The sequence below is a fragment of the Meleagris gallopavo genome, chromosome 17, assembly GCF_905368555.1.
Source record: "Meleagris gallopavo chromosome 17, MGAL_WU_HG_1.1, whole genome shotgun sequence".
Classification (NCBI taxonomy): Eukaryota; Metazoa; Chordata; class Aves; order Galliformes; family Phasianidae; genus Meleagris; species Meleagris gallopavo.
In genome coordinates, this window is record NC_139420.1 from 305,375 (window position 1) to 323,309 (window position 17,935).

The window sequence follows — 17,935 nt, forward strand, 5'->3', positions numbered from 1 at the left end:
CCAAACAGATGTAAGTGCAAGTCAAAGAAGGTTGAAAATTGTACTACATTGATTTTGCTGCAGTTTTCCCCAAAGGAAAAAAACCTGTACATAGCTTGAGACAAAAACATGGAAAATTTCAGTTGTCACGAACAACTGGAAAGAGAAATGGAGGAAAGACAGAAGTCAAAACCAAACTTCACAAGCAGACTGCATAATTTATGTACTCTCTAGTGTTTTGCATTACAGGCGTTCCTGGACTTAAACATAAAGTGTTTTCCTTGGGTTCATCACATTTACAGAGAAGAGTGCCAGGTAGCTTAATGCTGGAAGCTTCCAGCTTACTCAGGGGAAATCACAGATCCGTGGAGAAGGCTCCTTGCTTGATTTCAGATTCTGAGATGCTGGAGAAGATAAGACTCAACCTAGAAAGGATGACTGACACAAGACTGGGCATAATGTTACTTAAAGGTATACGTGGGTATACATTATACATGGTATACCTTTAGCACAAAAATCCAAGAAAAATCTTGTTCATCTGCCATATCACCCAGACCATTTCTTGTACCTCTGTAATTCCCTGTTCATCTCTCACCTCCCATGTTCACACTGACAAAGCTGCTCCATCCTATGCACTGGGAATCAAGGATCCTTTGTCAAAACCTAACAGGTGATCCAGCCTGCAATACTTGGTCATGATATCTGGGTAACTTTCTCTCTGCCCTTGCATACATGCAATCTTAGTCCACGTATGTAATGTTTTATAAGGAACTTTTATGGGTTCTTTTTTTCCATAGGTGAAAAAGTAAGGAAAGAAGAGAAAGGAAGGGAAAAGGACAATTATAAATATACACAAGACAGATCAGGAAAAACAATGAAACAACTGAAACCACTTCCAGTCTCTCTGTCCAACAAACTCTTCACTCTTATGGTCTCTGGCAACATTTCACAGTAAGTCCGTAAGATGTTCACCTGCTCCTGAAGCTATAAGAAACAAACAGTGAAACAGGAACAAAAAAGTTCCCACCTGTGACCAGCGTAATCCCCCAGCAGCACATCACAGAGAGAAAACATTTTTATTGTTAAAGCTGACGAAAACCAAATGCACATACACACACACACACAGCTCCACTGCTGTGCACTACTAGCACCCTCCCCATTTTCTATATGCATCTAATATCAGGAGATTTATATTCAGGTCAAAAGCTCATGCTGGCAGGAAAGTACTTTGGAGAAGAGAGGGGAAGAAAAGAAAAAAAAAAGCCTACAGTTTCTTGGCTTGTGACCAGCAGGCTGGATGCATTCTATGGAACTAGGCCAAAGTGTTAGTTATTATATTCAGGAGAACATCTGAATCCCAGCTCAAGGGAGCCGAGTTTGTGGCTCTCATTTGTGCTGTATATCAGTTGAATATCAAACCACGTTTTCTGCCTTCTGAATAATGAAGCTTAATAGTTTGGGACTCCCATATGGTCTATTGTTAAAGTATTTCCAAACATTGGCTGCTTCTTTATTTCTGAAGGAAAGATTTCTCTTTGCTCTTCAGGCTTTACTTTTTTAAAAAGATGCTTGTTAATAAAAGCTGAATATGTTCATTTTCTAAATATTTCCAACGATATAAGAAGGGCTGAAAAATGAGGGAATAAGGAAAACCAAATACATATTTGAAATTGGGTTGGTTTTTTTTTTAATGTCACGTGCAAATGTTTGTTTTAGTCAGAAGCAGCTGGTACCACCGGGCTCTGCTGCTCAGAACAGTGGATGCAGGAGCTTTCAGGAGCCATGGGCTGTTCAAACAAAGAAGGACCACACAGGCTCAAACCATTCACAAAAGGACCCAGGCTGATTATTTGACTGTTACTTACAGGGAAGCTTGACCAGTAATGTAGGCAGTAAATACTGGAGAAACCTGTTCTGTGCATAACATGGGTTCGTCTTTTCACAAGTCCTGCTCTATAATTAGCTACTCATTCCAGGAAGGCATTGCTGATGGACAGAGATATCAATTTGGCATACTTAAAAAAAAAGTTAAGAACCTTGTCAAATAATAAAACCATCAGCATAATAAACACTGCAGTGTGTTAGGAATAGGAACCGGTGTTTCTTCCCAGTCTGTTCCATTTGCAAAAGGATTTAGTTGCAGAGAGACTATCTAGCTTGCAAGGGCTGTGGTGCCCCAAGCAGCGCTCGCCATCCGGCACCGCTTCCCCGCAGCTCTACCAGTGTGGAAGGGCTTGGCTGCTTCGTAAAGCAGAATTGAAACTGCATGGCACTGCAGGATGGTTGCCAGGCTGAGCTCGGGTCTCTGCCTCTAGCCCTCACTGCAGGGAGCTCTCAGTATAGCAGCGGCTGCATTTCTGCTGGTCGCTCAGCAGAACTGAAGGTGCTGTGCTAGGCACTGGCCAATAGTGAAACACCAGAAGAATGCAGCAGTTCCTACAGCCCAGGCAGCTAAGCAGAAACTCTTGCTCTCTCCTTTTTCTTCTGTTATAGCCCATGTTGCAGCTTCTCGTTCCCATCTCCTGCTGTCTGCCCACTCCCCCTCCCCATCATCTATCTGCTCACCATCACCTTCCCTGCTCCAATGTGCAAATCTTCAGAGTCAGCTGTACTAACCCTGAAAATAGTTGCTCATATGCATCAGCTGCCTTCTCCCTGGACAGGAAGAAATTCATTCCAGTATTTCAGCATTTGCTCTCATCCCAAATCAGAGAGAAAAACTGAAATTAGAGACTCATTGTAGATTAAACTTCACAAGTTAAAAAAAAGAAAGAAAGAGAAACCTATTCATGAACTCATGAACTTTAGTGCATTTTGTCTCCATTTGAAATGGAATATTTTAACTTTACTGAAACCAGTGTTGGCTCATTTTGGTTTGGTGGCCTGACCCGAGAAATTTTGTTCTGAGTCAGTACGCTTGAACTGTATTTATTCCCACCACTGTGCACAGCCTCACTGGCATTGCAGTTTGACAGCCTGATAACCCTGCTTGCACCTCTGGCTCAGTCTCCCTGGAAGGCAATTGCCGTAGCACAGAGGTGCCCCATGGTTCCAGAGACAGCCGTAGTGGCATGTGGGAAGGCGAAAGCTTGGAGTCCAGAAGAGGACAGGTCTGTCAGACCACTGCTCTCTGAGCAGCTGTGCACTGCTACGAATAGAGCACAAGTTTTTGCAGATTCTGAGTGAAACCTTTTAGACCAGCTGAAGAAAAGCAGAATAAAGAGGTATTCCCATTCAGTTAGCGAAGACCTAGTAGTGTAATATTTCTGTTAAGCAGCATGTTTATTAATTCCACTGATGAATAGAAGTCTAGAATTAGATTTTTCTGTGAAAAAAAACCACCTGCTATTTCAAAGAAACTGTATTTTTTTTTCCCCTGAAAAAGCCACCCCAAAGGAAAACTCAAATCAAACTACAGCAATATCTGCACCCCTCTGCCTCATACACAGCTCCTGCAGTGACCCAAGGACTGCAGGGTGGAGTTCATCAACCAAGTGTAACGTCTAGTTCAAACAGGGATTGAAGTAGAGGTTTTGCAACAGATGTCTGAATCTTGCTGCTTCTAGCTGAGGAGTGGGCATGGTTCTTACACCAGTTAGGCAGAAACAAGTGCTGATGGAGCTGAAGGCTTTGAATTCTGCCCCAGATGTTCGGAGTGCCTCCCACTCGTACACCAAACAAAGGGAAAGGATTCACTGTGAGGTGAAGTGTGCATTCACAGAAAGTTAATTTAGCAGTTTTGCTGCAGAATCTATAGCGATTGTCTTGTAATGTATTTTTACTCTAGGTTGGTGTATCTGTGAGAAGGCTGAGTGCGTGTGCATCTGTGGCTTTGATTTACTTTTTGAGAAAAGAGAAGCACTTTGCTGGTAGTTTCAGCATTGGAAATTGCAAGAAACCTCTTTTTAAAACACAGAACCTTCTGACTGTTTTATAGTTAAGTGGAATCATAACCAAATAAAGATTTAGCCCAACAGTGATCTGCCCTCAAAGACATTAATCTGTCACTCCTAATAGAAGGGGAACAGGGAGACAAACCTTTTCTCTGAAAGATTCAAACAGATGGTGCGTGGCTGTGGTGGGAACTCGCTCAAAGTTGCCCCGTAACAGGGATAGCTGTGCAACCAAAGAAGCTGGACTCCAGCGTGAGAAGTGTCTGTCGTGCTTTACTTGTGTTTTAAAAGCTCTTTGTGATCATATCTCATCACTTCTGTGGTTGATACATCCAATCAGCTTTCCACTCACTTCTTCTCCCCCTTTTATGCCAGTAAGATCGAATCTTGTAATTTTCACAGCTTCTCAAAGTAATTCTTTTGGGAAATCAGCAGAAGATAAACAAATGCATTATGACAACACGTTAAAGCTCATTTTCTATCAAGACTTCAAGCATAATCTCATTTGTCTGGGCTTCTGGTGTTCTTTTGTACCACACACGTTAGCGTGTGTTTCTCTTCTTTCCTTCTTGTGACTTATGTGGGAAATAAAGGGTTTCTTTTCTCTCTTCTCCTCCCAAACCTCAATCCCAACTCTCTCTTTTCTAGTTTAATCAGTGGAGTTCTCTCCTTCCTCTTAAGCACCATGTTTCTCCGGACACAGGTGAAAAACATTTCTGGATCATTTTGCTCAGGGTCTTTTTTGTCCAAAGAAGCAACAAATGGCTTCTGGGACACTTTGCTTTGTTTCCTCTCCTGGAAGAAAGCCAAAGATTACTCAACTCTCTTTTCCTAAGATCTGCCACTGAGCACACTAACCTATCCCCATTTTCCACCCACACTGAAGGAGCTGTGAGATTTCCAAACTTGTGTGAAGAGCTTAGCCCTAAATTCAGCTTGTTGTCCTACAAGAGACCAGCCGTGAAACTAACACCAATGCTTAAGAGTTTTCATGATATCTCAAAGCAGGTGAAGACCATTATTGTCAGATTCCTAGCATGCAACAAGACTAGTAGGGAGCACTGAGAGATACGAGGTAGCAAGAGACCAAATTCACTCACGGTTGCAGTCCACAAGAGCATACTGAAGTCAGACAGCAGTAAACTTAGCCACTGGTTTTCCAGACCAGCCAGAGGAGGCCTGGTGTTGGAAGGCCTGAGATAATCCCCAGATTACCCCTCAGCACGGGTAGTGGGAGAAAATATCACTTTGCATGGTGAAGCCAAGGAGTATGCTTTGATTTCATGAACCATTTCATTCCCCTCTCTATTTTTGATATATTAAGAACCAGAATGAGCATTTTATTTTGTGCTACAACAGCAACATACCACAGCACTGTGCAATAACAGGAGAGGGAGAGAATGAAGAAAAAAATCCAGGTGGTAGACACTGCTCCAGCCACTGCACAAAATGAAGGCTTGAGTGCACATTTTTGCCTGATTGCATAGCTGTCTCTGCTACCCATCTAATCTGCTTAGAAAACTGGTTTTGAAGGATATGGTTCAGACATACCATACCACTTGCACAGGGGGTGGAGAAGGGGGTGATGAGGGGAAAAAAAAAGTGCTGCAGCTGCAAAAGATAAAATAGAGACAACTAATTTTCTCAGAGGTTGCAACACAACCTCTCCCCCTCCTCCACATGCAGTCACTGCACTGGCAGGATAAGCTGGAGATTCTCCAACGTAAGCAAGAAGGCACAACAAGGTGTGCAGGCCCTTCCCCACCCCGATACCCACAGCCCTTGGGGGTACCACAGAAAGCAAAGGCTGACAACCAGCCGAGTGGTGACATTCCTCCACCTGCTCGTTTCAGTTGCATTACCATTTTTAAGGGAGGGCACGTGAGAAATGCTTTTCACTAGATGTTATGCCTAGACAACAATGAACACAAGGAAACTGCAAAGTCCTGTTGTACGAATTGGTGGCTGGGTTCTGAACTTTCATTGTGTGATCCAATTTCCCCTGTCATCCAAGCCATTTGCAAACTCCATGCATACGCTCATTTAAGCCATGTGCCCTGAAATTGAAACAGCTGAAGGGGATGGGAGGGGCAGGGAGAGAAGGGAACCACTGAATTTCTGGTGACAGTGTCTAAAATACACATTTGCAAAAGGAACTCTCATTTTAGGTACTCATTTAGCAAAACAACTGTTGCTGATAGGCAAGAGGTACAGTTTCAAATGACCAGCAGACAAAAAATAGGCCAAATAAATAACTGCAGTCTAAAGGGAGTGGGTGGGTGTGCTCCAACAAAAGTAACGGAAAACACATGGATTACCAATGGGCAACCCAAAGTCAAGATTAGTAGACCCTGATTTCAGTTACACTGCAGCAGTGATATTACCTGGCAGAAGCAAAACTGAAATCAGAGTCTGACCCAGGACGTCAGGGTGGCAGCTGCTTTGGGAATTTCAATTTAGATTGCTTTATTTCAGTAGTTTGAGCTGCCTTTGCAGAATGGCTAGCAGCTTTGGCCTGTTGGCACATGATCTCTAAGGGTGTCTTTTAAATGGAATTGGACTTCTTTGGGGTGGCAATGAGGGAAAGGAGGTGGGGATTGTTTATTATGAAGGCAGACAGCATGATAAGTTTATTGGCACGTTTTGTCTCTTTTGACAAAGGTATGTTGTCCTTTATTTTCTTGCCAGTACATATGCTTACCCTCTCCTTTGTGCTCTCCGACATGTAGACTCATCCTCTCTTTGAAAGTATCAGAAATGCCAGTTGTGGTCTTTGTGGGGACTTTGAGGTTGCATTGTGCGAGTGCTTACTCCCTGACTGAAGTGAAATACAAGGGTTTTTTCCATACATATAAATAATTTTTCAGCTTTCCAGAATAATAATTGCTTACGGAAATTAAACATCTGCAAGCAATAAAATCCCCATACAAACAAGAAGACAGTTTCAGTCTGACTAAAATGCTTTCTTTGTTAATTGCTAAGAATACCACTTTCTTGTCATTTACAATGGTAATTTCATTAGTTCTCTAATTACCAAAATATTTTAATTCTTTCTTTTTCATGACAGAAAGGAATAGGTCCAATTCCCATCTCCACATCAACTCATTTGGTTTACCACTTGGTTCTGCAGGACCAAATGAGAAGCAGGCTGTTACATCTAGCCAGAGCAGAGATCAACTGTGTGGGCAGCAGAGTCCACCTGCAGACCTTCTCTCCCTTTATTACCCGCAGTCTCCCCAGGACTCTGCCAAATTTTCTAAGTACTGTGCTATGGAGCACAGCTGCTGTGGCAACTAGGTACTGCAAGTGCAAAGAAGGGCTGAAATGCTGATAACATGAGAATGCTTAGAATAGCTGATGTTAGGGGGAAAGAAGGGGGACACCAGCTGAATATGCATCACACAGTGAAACAAGTCAGCTGGGAAAAAGCCCACATATGATTGCTTGGGGACATAGAACTAAAAGGGCTTTTGCTGTTTTGAGAATTGCAGATCATCTCTCTCTCTCTGCAACTTGGTACAAAAACATGGGGAACAAAATTTTTTAAATGTAGTATTTTATCATACAGGAAAAGCACTAGTCATTTGCAGGTATGTTTTCTACATTCAAGAATCTAAGAAGTTAGTCGCAGTACTTGTCCTCTACCCACTGAAGGGAAGAAAGGCCAAGCCCATCTCACTCAAGGTCAAATAGCAAGTTCAGCAGATAACGATGACAAGGACTTGTTTACATCTAAATCTCATTCAACAGATCTACCCATTAGATGGAAGAGATGTTAAACAGCTCCATGCATCAAAAATTACTAGTGCCCTGCCAAGCTGACTTGATATAGAGCTGAGAACTTACACATCTCCTTCCTCTGACCCCCACTCCACTCTTCCCACTCCGGTGTCATTCCAAAGCCCATGTGATGACATTTTCCTAATCAGCAATTAAATAGTTAATGCTTACATTACAGCAGATGGAACAGGAGTTGCTGCGGGGAAGGTATGCAGAGGGAAGGAGGAGAAAAGAGAAAGCAAAGAGGAAAAAGCAGGCACAGAAACAATCCTGAAGCAAAGCAGTTTTCCTATTAAAAGGAGTGATTGGTTGACTAGACAACGTAACCCTTAAGACTTAGTCTAGACTAGGATAAAATGCTATATTGTTGAACGTGTTTGAAAGGTACAGCGTAAGCAAGGCTCACAGCCTTTAAGCATGTGGTAGCCAAGGTAGATGCTAATTAGGACATGTTCACTAACACATCTTAATGTTCCACTCTCAAATCGTTGCCTGAGAACTCAAGACTATGCAAAGCAAAGGTCTCTGACGTTGTCCCAGTGATTGTAACTGCAACTGTATGACATATGACACGGTGCAAAGAAATCAGGATGCCAAGGAATATCCTATTATTTTCCATATGATTGTTGAATGTCCATCAACATTTCCATTGTAAAATATTCAATCTATATTGTACTGAACAACACGCTATGATACTTTTCCTCTAAAAATCTAATCAAAGCTCTAAATGCCAATAGGAAAAGAGACTCCAGACTAACAGCATACACTCTTGTGAAACTTCTTTTGCTCAGTGTTTGCTCAGGTAGATTTGGGAAGGAGGGGTGGGGGAAAGAAAAGAGGGCAAAGAAAAGTGTGCCCAGGGCCTTAGCAACACTATCATTTTGACAATCCATTGCCAGATTCATAATTGAAAACAAGTCCCACTTCATTAGGGGAGCCAGATGCATCCACAGAGAACTTGTTCAGAGACATGCTACAATAAATACCAGGAGAATTACGAATGCTGTAGCTTCTTCTTAACCCTTCAAGCAGTATTTTGGGAACCGCCTGTCAATTTGAAAGACTGATCGTTTTCCTCTTGGCTTGTTTTAGGCTCTAGGTGTGCCCCTAACCAAATAGGCTTACCACTTAAAAGCTTAATTGCACCTGTGGCTTAAACCTTATCCCAGACAGTATTTGGGAGCATTTGGATTTGGGCGTTTCAGGTGTGGGACTGGAGCCTGCTTTCACAAACAGAGCTAGACAAGTCAGAGTAGGAGCCCATGGTGCATGCAGACTACACCAGGCAGCAAGGGATGAGGAAAGGAGAAATGCTTTTTCCATTTTGATCACATTTATCTGTATTTACATTTCCCAAGTTGGGTTTGAGTAATGTCCACCTCCTTGTTTGTAACTGAGGGCAGGTTTCGCAGTCTCAGATTTCTTTTCCTCAGCATAAAAGATCAAAGTTTGAGCCACTTGTGCAACTTAGGTGTTTACAGTGAACTGGTTTAATCGCGTGTCAAGCCCTCCCTCCATTATCAAAGTCACGCTCAGCCAAGCTCTTTCCTTCCATATGCACCAGGAAGAGAGCGCCCATGTCAGGCTTGGATTATAACCCCCCCCCCCATCTCTTCTGTCTGTCCTTACACTGGAACTAAAACACAGCATGCCAGCAAAGGGTCTAACGCATTCCCTTGTCTGCATGGCCGGCAAGTCATTCCCAGGCTGTGTGTTTAAAAAAGCTTTTATAAAGCGACCAAATACAGTGTGAAGAACCAAAAAGAAAGAGTAAGTTCCCTTCCCTCACTCTTTTTGTATTGCCAAGGTACTACAGATACATGTGCATCTTACTGCCCCAGGAAATACAAATAAATACAGCATAATAGGAGTCCATGCTTGCAAGTTTCGTCTTTCCTCATTCGCTCTATCCTCATGAAAGGACATACAAACTCACTGGGTCTCAGTTTTGTGAAAAATTGAGTTAAATCTCAGGGATTTGTGAAATAGTTTTAATTAATAATCGCAAAGCGCACATCTTCAGATGGAAGGCATCATATAAATATTAATGAGCACTGCCTATTGGCAGTGTGTGTGTCCCTGAGGAATCATAAGCATCATGGATGGATCAAAGAGGGCATGTAGCTCTGAGAGACAGGGTGGTGGGAGTTGCCTCTGTGTTTAACTATTTGTTAAAGTAGATTCTCAAGACTGTTGTGGATATTCCCTATCAAGTTACAGCAGCTTTCAATTAAAATTACATTTTATCCTTGGGCAAAGTTCCACAATGTACCTTTTAATATTAGCAGGGCACATTTTCAGTCATGTAGATCTTTCTTGTATGTACATATACCAATAGATCTTTGTAAATAGGGGTCAAACCAACTGGGAAATGGAGATTTTCACTCAATTCTGATCTAAATAAATCCCCCTTACCTAGCTTCATTACAAAACGATTTCCTGCCCTAATGGCAGTGCCTTGGCAAGAAGTGGTATGGGGATGTGGCAGCTGTTTCCTTCGTGATGTTAATGAGATGGGGATAATCTGGCAACACTTCAGCAGAACCTGCATGGTAAGGGTGCTGCTTCTGTTTTCCTAAGCATCTCCCAAGCACACCGAGCACAAAGCACGGCTCTGGATGGGCTCGGGGAGGACGCAGTGCTGGGTGATCTGGCGCAGCCCCATGGCGTGAGTCCCATTGGCTGCGGAGGCGTGACCAGGCCCCGCAGGAGCAGAAGGAAGCACGGCCTCCTCAGAAATGCCGGATGGCCGTGGGCCTCTGCACTGTTTTCCAAAGAGGTGCTCATGTTTGTTTCTCTTAAGGGTTCAGTAAAAGGGGCTTGTTCCTGGGGACAGTGGTGGGGAAGGGGGAACAGTTGCTTTGTTCATTTTTGAGTTTGTTTGTTTGTTTGCTTGTTTGTTTGTTTTTGAAACATTAGAAGACAACAGGGAGCAGGAGCTAAGGATCCTGAGGATAATTTAGTCTCATTGGCTGACTTCTCACCTCTCTCAGCCTAGTGAGACTTCACAGACACTTTCTGCCCACTGTGCAGCAGCCAGGGCTTCCTGGAAGCTTTGCCAGCTGGAGATGTGGCCAGCCAGAGGGTCCTGCCTGCTCTGTGAGGCCTGCATGCAGCTCAGTTTCTCAGCAGGCGAACACCAATGGTCCCGAGCGCAGCTGATCCCAGCTAGGTCTCCACAGCTTCTGCTTTTCACAGTTGCTGCTAAAGCTATGCTGTGGCTACCTCTGGATTTGTCTACCCTGGGGCCACTGGAACACATTTCTCAGTACTGGTAACGAGAACAAAAATTGAACAGCAACAGTACCCTGGGGCTGGTTGTAATTTTGTTCCTGAACCGCTCAGAGGGAGTGCAGCAACCAGATAGCAGGATGGGGTTAAGGATACTTAACATTTACTTGTCAAAAAGGGGAGGAATTTGGAAGATGCCCATGGCAGACAACATCTTGATATCCAAGGGGAAGAAAAAAAAAAAGCTCCCAAAATGAATTTCCTCTTGGATGCAGTAAAGACTGGATGCTCACAACATAAGCTGAGTGGTCACCAAAACAACAGCCTATAAACACTTGGATCTACTTGCTATGTTCTGCTAAAAGATAAGATAGAAAATAGAACTGTATATTGACACCAAGTATCGTAGATCTTGCCACAGTGCCAGCAATCTTTAGGCAAGGAACTGTGAACCGAAACCAGAGGGACAGATTAATTTCTTCCTCAGCCACTCTAGGGATTAAATAGTGTTTTTGTAGGAAACTCAGGCACCAGGTCTAGTAAATACATCTCCATAAACTCTAGCCTGAAAGAATTGCTTTGGAAAAGGTCATACCACCTCCTGTTCCCAGAATTAAGTTAATTAGCACTTGTTCCTCTCTGTATAAATTCAGGGATCCTCCCACAAAGGAGGCACACAACCAAATCATTAGAAGATGTACATATGCTGTCTTAAGCAAATAGGTTTATTTGTAATATCACTGAAATTACTTTTGGTCATCCCTATAGAAAAACATTCCATTGGAAGGAAAGCACACTGGGAGATTAGAATAACCAATGCTTTGTCAGGTAGAATGAGCACAGTACTGCTCAGTAGGTGTGCTGATATTTTTGTTTCTCTGTCTGGATGACTTTTATCAGGTAGAGCATCAGCCTTTCATGCAGAAGGAAATATTTGAACTATAGAAATTTTCGCTTATTGATTTTGAAATATTTGCGGTGCTTTTTCCCTTCTGACACACTTTGTTTTTCTTATTCAATCCAGGCATTTCTGCTGCATACATTACTGAAGTATTTCATTTCCTCTCCATGTGACCAGCTACGTGCATTGAGAGAAAGTAAATCCAGGTAAGACCTGCTATCAGTTATATCTGGGTGCAACTGAAGTTTGATCAGCAATGAAGGTCAATACACTGCTCTGTATTTTCTGTCCACAAAAAAAGTTACACAGTTCACTGACTGAAAGAAGAAAAAAAAAGCCTAGCCTACTCTGTGGTTCTTTGGCACAGAAACATTGTCGTAGATGCCTGCCACAATACTCACTGCTGGTTTGCAACAGTTGTTTAAAGACAGAAACTCAAACCCAAGTGTTTAATTACAGACATGTCGAGCATAATATAACTTCAGCATAGCATAAACTACGCAGGATGCTAAACCCTACTTCTTAAGCTGGGAGCTTTTCTGACAGCCATGATTGCTTGTGCTGAAAACAGCCTTGAACCTGCTAAGCAAGAAATCAGGGAGGATAGGCTCCAGTTCCCTGAGCAGAACTCCGCTTTGCAGCCCCATAAAAAGGGTCCAAAGACTATTTGTGTCAACTCCCTAAACCACAAACCACAGCTAGCCCTCCCTCTGAAGCAGTTGCACACTGCTCCTTGCAAAGCTGAAGCAAGATATTTTAGCACACAGATCACCTTCTCTGGGGGCCCACCCATCCTTTTGAGTCTCTTTCCATTCCTTATCAAAGACTTTCAGACCTTCTGCCTAGGAAGCACCAGAAAGTGGGGCATGTTTGCCTCCACATTTGGCACCCTTCTGTTTCACTGTTGCCCTGTTCTCCTGACCAGGGTGCAGCTTACCCACCCAGACTGGTTTCTCTGATACCAAGAGTGGGGTAATACATAGAGAATTACATCTGAAAAATGACAAAGTGGCAATTTTGGCATTTGAAACAGAATGGCAATTCAGGGTATTTCAGTATTTCAGTATTTCAGCTTTAAACTTCAAAATAAACAAAGCAAATCTGAACTGTAGCAAACAAATAGCTTATGGGCAGCTCAGACTTGTCCTACGCTTTCAGGGCAGCCATTTCCCATAAATGCTCATCGTTTCAAACATGGGGAAAGGGGGAAAGGAGACAAAACAAATTGAGTCAACTGCTTACTGTCTTTCTGATTCAGAGTCCTCAGCAGATGTAAGACAGAAAACAGTTCTGTGAAAAAGTTCCTTTTTATGTATCTGGGACAGCCCCCAAAATTTTTACCAGAGGAGAAGAGGACAAGAACTAAACTGCAAAGTCGTCCACACCCTAGCAGGAATTCAGTCATTTTTCACCTCCCACAGGTATCATTAGCATGCTACTGGGAGCAGAAAAAAAGCAGCTGAGATCAAACACAAGCTAGTAACAAAGCTCTTCCTCTTGTCATCCTGCAATGGGCCAGAATTTCTGGATGCAGCTAGCCTTCTTCTGAAAGGCTGGGTTAATTCAGAGTCCCTTTCTAAAAGAAGTGCCACACTACAAACATGCTACAGCTGTGGCACAGAAAGTGCAGAAGGCAGGAAGTCTGACGTTCACACCAACCTCGGCCCCTTCACTCACACCTCTTTTCAAATGTGCTTTAGCACATGGAGCCCACATTTTCACATTCTCGGAACTAACTTCATCTATCACATTGCAAGCTGAAGAGAATTTTTAAAATTGTACAAATCCCTCTTTTCAAATTCAAAGAATCACTCTACTGAGATAAACTTTTTAATTATAAAGATTACAATCTGTTCACCTCTGATTTTTTTGTAGTAAGTTGCTAAACTCTTTTTTTAAATAATCTAATTTTTACAAACTAAAATACAAATGGAAACACCATACCAACTGTTGTCACAGTCTAAAAATGTCCGGATTTTCAAACTTAAGTCCACCCCTGTATAAAAGGGCCACACACATGTAGGTGTCAATCAGATGCTGTGGCAAAACAGAGGGACTCAGGCTGAGATTTCAGAGTAGTGCAGACTTTCCTGGACAGAAACAGAGTGCCCATACTCACCCATCTGGAAGCATTTCTGCATTTTAAATTTCAGACTCTTGAATTTGATCTGAAAGGCAACTTGCTTGATTTCTGCATCTCCTGTTTTGTAATGCTGACGATACAAGTGGGAGAAGAGGGAAATAAAGACAAGCACAATATATACAGGGCTACACCGTATTCATACCTAATAATATGATTGGGACTGCCTTTGCAGACAACTCAGGAGGTCAGTTCTGTGGCAGGAAATTCTGTAGCCAACACTGTGCATTTTTATTCCATTCTTTTAAGGAAACTATCTCCATTCCCCTCTTTTCAGCAGCAGGATTAAAATAAAAATAATAATAATAAAAAAAAAGTATTTGTAGGAAATGGCTAGCAAATGGGTAGAAAAGTCTGGAGATTGCTCAGCAGAAGAAAGCCACAGGCAGAAATCAGCCATGGCAAGTAAATGAGGACAACAAAACACAGCATTGTCCAGCATTTGGACACTCAGCGAAAGGCTGATGATTGGGTGGAAAGAGCCAACCCACATGGTACTGCAAGGTCTCGAGTACTATTCTGAATCAGGTAAGCTAATATATCTCCTGTACCTGTTCTAAACCACGTAGTAATACATGGTCTCTGTTTATTTTGTTTTCTTGTTTTCCCTTCTGGCTGCCCTCTTCAGAATAGCATCTATCTTGGAGAATATCTATTTTCTTTTAGTTTCTGAAAAAGGACCCCAAACATGTGGCAGGGGCACACAGATTTGGAAGCCTTTGCATGTTTATCTTTACTGATAAGCCTGCAATCTTTGCTGCAAGCACATCAGCTTGTGTCTGCAGCATAACTTTATTCTAGTCAATGCCTTCCTAAGAACAGGCTTCCTCAGAACTGGGCAATGTGTTTAACCTTTTAGTGGCTGATATAAACAGGCTCTAGTGTCGAAAACCTATTTTCCCTCCTCAGAGATGTACGATGTTTTCACACATCTTTGAAAAACAAGCAAGCAATCAAGACTGGCCTGCTCTGAGTCAGCAGCAGTGCAGATTACAGATACTACCAGGGAAATTTAAACCCAAAAGAGCTCCATCTTCCCAGAACCCTGTGGTTCTGTGCAGATCAAAAGTACTGTCTGTTTAACATACAGAGATGCAACTATCTAAATTGCGAATTGAATATACGAAAATTCATTAAGATGACAGGACTTGTTGAAATTATATTGTCTTATTAATTGGAGACTGTCAACTGGAGATATTTGGATTTATAGAACTGGAGAATCAACCATAATTCTAAAACATCTGATCTTATTCTAGTAGGTCGAATAAATGTGTTCATACAGCTTTGTTAACACTTGTTTTCTCAATTTACACACATATATGCATGCCAAGGACAAACATCCAGAAAGTCAGCAGGGATTTACCAAAGCTGAGATGTGTAGAGCTTGGACAGTCTAAAAATCACAAACAAGTGGCTTTTCTCTAGCAGCAGGATCCACTTCCACTTATTTCCTCCCACTTGCTCTTTCCCCACCTCCTTCCTGCATCCCTGAGTCAATCTCCACCAGGCAAGTTTCAGTTAAGCATTTGCTTTGCCAGAGGTGTTTGTAAATCAGGTTTTCAAGTTTATTTATAGTACACACGCACAGTGTCTTCATCATTTCAGGCATGAAAAGCCAGGTAGAAGGAACACGAATTCATTAACTGATCCATAGAAAACTACCTCCCCTGTATTTGTCTTCTTCTGTAATCCAGCTCAAATTTGGACTGAAAGAAAATATTTTTTCTTTTATCTCCTCCTTATTATTCATAACATACATGATCACTCTACTGAATTTCCAAGTGAAAAATTCTAGGAGAAGCCAACTTTTGGCAAAAATAGCAGTCCATGAGACAATACAAGCATTCTATGCACAATATCCCAACAGTTGGAAAATAGTGCAGTAAATAGAACTGAGTGAAATTTGCAGGCAGAGTTCACATGGTACAGCATTCCTTGCATGACCCAGCTGAACAGTTTGTCTTCTCATAAGAAAAGTGTAACATGACCACAAGATGATTTCCAAGCAGAAAAGCATGCGTGTATAGAAGCAAATCCCTGAGCCCAATTCCAACCCAAGAAAATAATTTTGCTGAAGGTTTGACTTTTCCATCTAATTGCATCTCAAGTCAGGTTTTACTGTATAAACTTTGCTATTGCAGAGAGATGCTTCTCATTTTGCTTCTCATTCTGTATCTGGCCTGGATAATAAACATCCGGTAGCCAGGCCTTTCAAATCAAAGAGTATATCTGTGGTCAGTTTAAACATGAGTTTGACTTTCCCTATTCTTAAATAATGGAAGTTGCTGAAAAATTTTCCTCAGCTTCAAGTCAAAACAGCAAGTACTCAGAGTAATGGCCCAGAAACTTCAGCATTAGGAGGCGGCACAGAGGGGTTCTTGAAGACGAAAAGGATGTGCTAGACAGTTTGCTAATACCCAGAAATTCTCCCGGAAGAAGCTAGCTGCACACCCAAATGCCTCGGGACAGGGCTGAGTCCATCCCTCTTTCCACAAAAACAGCTTTCTAAAGAAAGACTTCTTCACACGCAGGACTTAAGAAACTTAATTCAGATTAACTAAAGTTGTGAAGTTAAAGCGAATTAGCTAAACCCCATTATATCTCTGTATAGGAACACTCATTCAATATTAAAAGGAACTTTAATTTTATTTAGTTTTATTGGATTAGAAGCATTTTAATTCTAAGTAAGAGTGTCCATGCAGAGATGAATGAGCTGAACAAAGAATAAAGTTACTTTTTATGTTGGAGTTCAGTGTGGCATAGGAATTGTTATGCTGAAATGACTGACAATGCATCCCAGACACAACTATGCAACAGTTTGCTTATGGACCTGGATGTAGGTTCAACTTATGCCATTTCCATGGCCTAAATCTACCCCTCTACCAGAAAGGATTGTTCTCAAGTTTTAGAAGCAATGTTGTGGTGTTTGTAAGTAATTTGGTTTGTTTCCAGCTTACCTGAGCAATACAGACCTCTTACAGCTTCATGCAGCGCCATACAACACTGCAACTCAGCTGCACGGACAGAGCAGTTTTTCATCAAAAGTACTCAGCAAAGATCATTTCACAGAAGAGAAATAGCAAGTCATGGTAAAGTCATATCTGTACAATGATACCAGTCACATAGATGGACTATAGAGGTCCAGCTAGCAAAAGGGATACTGATCAACTGCTCTTCTGCTCTGGTGCTTACAAGGGAGGAGTAGGGAAGAATACAGTCACACTTCACTGAACAGGATAAATCCTATAATTCGGTAATACCACCTGAAATAGTCTCTCAGCATCCCCTCTGGGAAAATCTACTGAAAGACCAAGCACATTTACTACATTCACTAGGCGTTGCATGCACGGAAGATATGAGACAACACAGGACCATGCACAGTGCAGAAAGACTTCTGTTCAGACAGAAGTGGAAAGAACCAAGAGGATAGAGGTATGTAACATTGAGTTCTACAGAAAAAGTGCACAGAAAAACACAATTTATACTGGGAAGGGAAGGGAAGAGATAAGGGAAGGAAAAGGGATGGGGCACGATGAGAAAAACGGGGAGGGGAGGGGAGGGGAGGGGAGGGGAGGGGAGGGGAGGGGAGGGGAGGGGAGGGGAGAAGAGAAGAGAAGAGAAGAGAAGAGAAGAGAAGAGAAGAGAAGAGAAGAGAAGAGAAGAGAAGAGAAGAGAAGAGAAGAGAAGAGAAGAGAAGAGAAGAGAAGAGAAGAGAAGAGAAGAGAAGAGATGAATGACAGCTGCCTGGAATGATTGCTGGTCTGTAGACAACAATGTCAGTGATGCACTGAGGAGCAATACCACACCTCATCTTCCCTGACCCACAGAAAGTTCAAGACAGAGCCACTGGAGTACAGTGGTGCAGCTGACCTGTGGGGCTCCTCAATCCCCAGTTCAAGATTCAGGGAGTCAGGAGTCAGCAAGAATGGATTAACTGCAAATATGTTGTACATGAAGGAAATTACCCAGCTAACGTATAACATTCATGTAAAGGCTAAAAACTCTTTTGCC

General features: G+C 42.3%; 1 protein-coding gene and 1 long non-coding RNA gene across 5 annotated transcripts in view; one reads left to right on the forward strand and one right to left on the reverse strand.

The window, feature by feature from the left end:
* LOC116217261 (uncharacterized) overlaps window positions 1-17,935 on the forward strand; it is an 80,147-nt gene that overhangs the window by 57,976 nt on the left and 4,236 nt on the right. The window contains exon 4 of the long non-coding RNA XR_014887027.1: window positions 11,908-11,990. This is a non-coding gene — a long non-coding RNA (uncharacterized LOC116217261). The remainder of the gene's footprint in view (window positions 1-11,907; window positions 11,991-17,935) is intronic.
* HIC2 (HIC ZBTB transcriptional repressor 2) overlaps window positions 1-17,935 on the reverse strand; it is a 76,853-nt gene that overhangs the window by 38,103 nt on the left and 20,815 nt on the right. Inside the window, exon 1 of one of the 4 annotated variants that reach the window (XM_085238554.1) lies at window positions 575-10,946. The exons of the other annotated variants lie outside the window; for them this stretch is intronic. The gene's annotated coding sequence lies outside the window, so the exon portion shown is untranslated. Of the gene's footprint in view, window positions 1-574; window positions 10,947-17,935 lie in introns of those variants that run through there. 4 annotated transcript variants of the gene reach the window in all.